The sequence below is a fragment of the Echinops telfairi genome, unplaced genomic scaffold (assembly GCF_000313985.2).
Source record: "Echinops telfairi isolate 266 unplaced genomic scaffold, ASM31398v2 ScPeMD7_7407;HRSCAF=8445, whole genome shotgun sequence".
In the NCBI taxonomy this organism is placed as follows: Eukaryota; Metazoa; Chordata; class Mammalia; order Afrosoricida; family Tenrecidae; genus Echinops; species Echinops telfairi.
The window spans coordinates 1,337,089-1,342,986 of NW_022111307.1; the positions used below are offsets into that span (position 1 = coordinate 1,337,089).

Sequence of the window (5,898 nt, forward strand, 5' to 3'; positions counted from 1 at the left end):
ATAATAATGTACACAAAAACAAGACAGAGCAAATCAAAACAACAACAAAAACAATGACAAAAAAGAGAGAAAAGCCTGTAAATAGTTCAAGGTCTCTTTGTTGACCATTAGGAGTATTTTCTGGTCCAGTCTGATGGGGTGCCAAGCTCTGGCCCCAAAGTTTATTTTTGATACTCCCCAAGGACTTCCTTGCTCTGCTCCCCTTGCTGTTCTGTTGCAATTAGTCTTTTGCCTTGGTGTGGTGGGGTCAGATCGGGCACAATTCCCACACTGTGTCTCTAGTGTTGTTCCCTGTAGGGCTATGGGTCAGTGAGGGATGTCATGTCTCCTAGTGGGGCCAGCCATATGGTCCTCTCTGCGCATTGGCTGCTCTGAGAAGGGACATTGTCCTCAAAGTTTGGTGGGACAGGATGTGCTCCAGGGTCTCTTCCTCCCCCTTCATTTGCTTCCATGTGCTCTGATCAGACATGCCCCTCGCTATGAGCTGCAGCTTCAGTGCTGTCCTCTGAAGCAAATTCTTCTGGTAGGAGGGGTGGCTGTCCACATAGTTGGGTATGGGGCCAGCCCCTCAGATCTCTCCACTGTTTCCCCTATTCCATGCCGCCTTGTTGCATTCACATCTTGGAGCACTGGTTTGAAGTCTGGTCTCTCTTTCCCTCTGCAGATATAAACAACACCCTCTCCTTGGGTAGGTGAGTGCCCTGCTCCCCCACTACCCATTTCTCCCCCCCCCCACAAGAGGAGTAATCTTATTAAGTGGATCTTCTGGAAATTATAATATGCATATTGTGATTATTTAAATGAATTGCATATGTATGTAGTATTTCACCATTTTGGAACACTTTCACGTTTGAACTCTTGTTTCTTTTTTACACCTTTGGCCTCATTTTTCACATGCCAACACAGGAAGGCAGAAAAATAATGAGCTCCAGGTCACCCTCATACAGTTGCATCGCTTGGACAGAACCCATTCTTCTGATGCCTAATTCAGCACCCTTTCCTCTGTCTTCCATAGTGCTTTCCACACTGCCTCAAAACACCCATTGGTGGCACCCCGACTGTGAGTAAGGCTCAGAGTAGCAGAGTGTGGAGGGTGGCAGATATCCAGCCTTTGGCTCCCCTTCATCAGGGAACCATGAACATGGCTATCTCTTACTATGATCAGATGAAGACCTGCTCCAACCCTGAATTTTCAGATGATTCATCTGTGTGTTTCCTTTCCACCCAAGAATGCAATGCCCTCTTCCTTTTGGAATGTTTACAGATGAGAGTGGGAACTGGGGGCGGAGGACAATTTGATGACTACAATCATCCAGAACGGGTGCCTCACTCTCCACTCTCTTACCTTGATTTCCTCTGTGCTATGCTGCTGACCACTCCAATTCCTAGTGGCCTCAATCTTGCTATCTCTTTTTCTTGCTCGTATTAACCACCTTTTGATTTGGCGTTAATTATATGCTTATGTTTTGCCTTAGTGGCATAGTGATTATACATTGAGCTGCTGGCCTCAAGGATAGCAGTTTGAAACCATCAGCTACTCGGTGGGAGGAAGGCAGCACTTTCTACTCCCGTATAGAGTTGTAGTCTCAGAAACTCACGGGAGCAGTTCTCACCTGTCCTACAGGGTCACCATGTGTCCGTATGAACTCGATGGCTGCAAGTTTAGTTTGGTTCATTGATTGCCTTTCATTGACATTTCACTCAGGTGTGTGTGTGTGTGTGTGTACTTGCCAAATTAAACCAGGAATTCCTTGAGGATGGGGGTAAACGTGTTTCATGCTCTGTTATTTATATTTTACATTGAATGGTGGAAATGAGAAATTGAGCTATAGAATGAAATTTATGTTGCATTTGGAATTAGATTATCTGGAACAACTATGTAGCCATGTGACCCTGAACACTTAAAATCTGAGATGTTATTGCCACTGTAAAAAATGAGAATATTGTAGACCTATCATCAGAAGTCGATGAGATTTTTTTGGTGAAACATTCAAATCCACTGTCATGAAGTCAATTTCAACTCAAAGCCACTTTATGGACCAAAACTGCTCCAGAGGGTTTCCAAGGGTGTCTCTTCTTTATCCCCAGGAGTAACTAGTTAGTTTGAACTGCCAACCTTTGGGTTAGCAACCCAATGCTTATCCTCTGCATCACTAGGTCTCCTATAGTAAAGAATGTCCTTAAGAATAATATACAACAAATGCAGAAGTCTGCTGGTAGCACCAGCGATATAAAATGTACTTGCTCCACCAAAAACTAGCTTATATACCTACATTCAGCTTTGCAAAGAAATACAGTCACATGAAAATAATATTATTCAAAGCTACTACTTTTACAGAGTGAGAAAGATAAAAAAGATCCACGACTCAATGAAAGTTTCAATCATCCAGATGCCAAAAATGTTTATGTCATCACTGTAATTTCGTGAAATCCAGGTAGTAGGCATTAGTTTTTTTACCAAGGAAATTCCCTTTTTAAGTTCCTGGTCTTTTTGCAAAAGTACAAAGTGAACTGGGACAACTACTAAAATCTGCCAGGGTGCATGTGTTGGCAGAGGGAAGAACAGGGCAGGGGCTGAATTGTTCATTCTAACCCAAGTAGAATGAGCATGCTTATCAGCTTTTCTTCAAGTGGTTTTAAGAAGCCAAATTCACCTTGCTTTCTCACTTAACTATTTTTGTTCCTAAAATACAAAATCCTTCAGGTTTCGGGCCCTGAAACTATGCTACATCATTTTCCCTTTCTCTCTTACTGTCATCTAATCTTCATGACACACATATATGCATATATAATGGCAGCTGTCATGTACTCAGCAATGACTTGGTATCACATGCTGCATTGGCAGTCTTCGTTATCTATAATCTGCAAATCAATCTTTCAGTGGTAATTTTTGTTCCCATGATATAAAAATTAGGACTTAAAGAATCTAAGGATATCATTTAAAGTCCTTTTGTGGGCCTGCTAGACACAAGACTAAAACTGGGTCTCTGTGATGTGTTGCCATTATCGGTACTAATAGGCATCATTGCCTCTTTATCTAAGGCCTGTCTTTTTTCTTTTTTTTTTTTTGCCTTAAGAATAAATTGACTTTATTACACACTTTTTCTTTAAGGTTCAAATCATTTGTATTTTACCTGTACAATACTTTCAAATAAAATCATGGAAATATTGAATATCCTCCAGATGAGTAGTTTTATAGTTCAATTAAAACATCAAAAACATAAATAAAGATATGAAAGAGAGTGTATAGCTTGATGAATCTAGTACTAACATTATCCTTCACAAAGTGAAATATTTCTTTTTTTCATAAAGGAGAAGTTTAATTGAAATAAAGTAAAATAAAGATCTTAGACAAGCACCACTGGTTGCTCCTATCTGTCTCCCCCAGCCCTCAGCTGAGGGAATTCTGTGAAATGCCAGGTCCTCACATCCGGCTTACTGTTGCTGACCTTTCTGGCTTACTCCCTCCACTACCATGCCAGGATCTCGGCCCCATCATTTTGGCCCTGTCCTCACAACTCTCCTCACTTGGAAGGCAATTAACATATTGCTCAGACATGCATTATATCAGTCTTCCAACTTACTTATTTAAATAACCCCTTCATGATGTTTTTCTACCTTTACTATTTTTTAAACACCTACACTATTTAAACGAATATTTTTTCTCTATGTTGGTTCATTTGTAAAACTTTAGGCCATTCTGCCTAATAGTACGCATGAATTTACACGTTTCTAAGGCAGTTTTTCCTAATACACAAGAAACTGACTATGTAAGTATATAACATTAAAATTGTTTGTGCATGTATATCTCATGGGTATCACCAGTTGTAAGAAAAGGCCTACTTGAGGAAACCAAGATTTCCCAACGTGCTCACGAGGAAACCTGCCTTTGTCATGAAGGGGCACAAAGACCAGCCGTGAGACGAAGGCCTGCTGAGAATGGAGACGAGAAGAACTTGGCTGCCCTCATCCTCCACACCTGTCAGTTCTCCACAGCTAGCCGGTTACTTCATCCCGGGACTGCTTCTACCAGCAAGTCTTTCCAAGCCCTTTTCCTAGGTTGCCCCATGTAGGAACCAATGACCTTCAGAACCTAGCTGGCACCTTAGTAGAGAAATTCAGGTAAAAGACCAACCAACCAACCAACCTAACAAACCAAAAAAATCCAGTCAGTAGAGACCTCAAATAGCACAGGTTGTTCAGTTGTGCTCCAACTTATTTTCTCCTTTATGAGAAACACATTTTGTACGATTGTCTACTTCGGGATATCAAAACAGCCTGAATTTCTCAGCATGATGCATTTCACCAATCTTTTGGGTCATGATATTAAAAGAAACGCTGGTGGCACAGTGTTAAGCATCCTGTTCATCAATTGGTCATTGTTTTAAACCCACCACTGTTTCCACTGAATAAAAGACCTGGTGATCATTTTTGTTAAAGATTATAGTCTAGGAAGCCGTAGGAGGCCATCCTACCCTGTCCTATAGGGTCACCATAACTTGAAAATTGAGGCCACACTACTGGATAGGTCATTTTAGTTCTGAGCACCTAAGCAGCATCAGACAGCTTTTTTTCTCTAGTTTCTTGGTTTTATTGGCCACAAACACACTTAGAAATCAGACTGAACTCGATTGCAAACCTAGACCTATTGTATACGATCTAAGTGCTGTGACATGTGATAGAATAACTCTATACCTCAGTTAAGTCACATGTAAGATGTGGAAATAGTATCTAGCTTCAGTAGATTTTGTAATATTGAATGAGATAACATGGTAAAACACTCAGGATAAGATATGTCAGAGTTCTTATCAAATGCTATTTCTACTTCCATTATCTGAAATATAATTAGTTGTTTGGCATCGTTAATTCTGATTTTCAAGGATATTTGCTTGCTTTAGTGATAATTACATTGTTTTTGTTCCTTTGCTCACGGAGAGTCATTATCTCCACAGCAGTCTCTCTACCTCATGTCTGGTTCCCTTTCATATCAAAACCTGACTTCTAAGGGACTTCCCATTCCACTGTGTTCCTGTTTCTTGTCTGAGGGCAACCGACTGGAAAGCAGAACTGCTTTGCTTTACCGTGTGTGCTTCATCCCTTCTCAGCAGGAAATACCCCATCTCCTTCAAAGAGCTGGCAGCGTTCCAGGGCTCTTCATACATTTTTCAGGGGCTAATTCTTCAGGAGCGGAGACCTCTTCCTTCTTTGCGGTTTGTTCTTGGTCTGGAGGCTCTGCTACAACCTGTTCCCCTTGGATGAGCCTGCTGATATCTGAAATGCTGGTGACATCGCTTCTACATTTCAGCAACACGCACTCCACAACAGTAGACAAAAGGACGGACAAGTGGTGGTAACACAGAAGGGCTCCATAAAAGAGGCAGGCCCTCACTGAGATGGCTTGACACAGTGGCTTGAACATATCACAAATTGTGAGGACCAGGCAGAGTTTGGGTTCGACGGGCAGAGGGTTCATATGAGTCAGAACGAATGCACACTGATTCCACAGCACCGACCAACAACCACCTTCCAGGATTCCTCTCTGGTAACCTACTCCATTACATACCAGTGGGAGACCCCAAATGGTATTTTTCTGTAGCAATCACACACATTCAACTGTTTGGTGAACTGTTGATATTTCTCACAAAGTAATATACTTTGTGGTGCGGTATATCATTTTACTTTAGTGTCAAAATGTCTCTAGCAAATTGTAAAAGAAGGGTTTTCTTTAATCAGTTTCTAAAAGTCCAGTTGAATCCTCCTAAAATTGAAATGGTTTCTCTTATCCTCATTTACTCTCTCCAAAATGTCTCACCTGGCCCCAACTTACATTGTCTACTCTAACCAGGAAAAAACGGTTTATCCTCCTATGTAAGCAAAGAAGTTGATTCTTAGACTTTC

The 5,898-nt window shown here is 41.3% G+C and overlaps 1 pseudogene; it reads left to right on the forward strand.

Moving 5' to 3' along the window:
- Positions 1–1,135: 1,135 nt before the first annotated feature.
- Positions 1,136–5,898, forward strand: part of LOC115871815 — a 58,905-nt pseudogene continuing 54,142 nt past the window's right edge.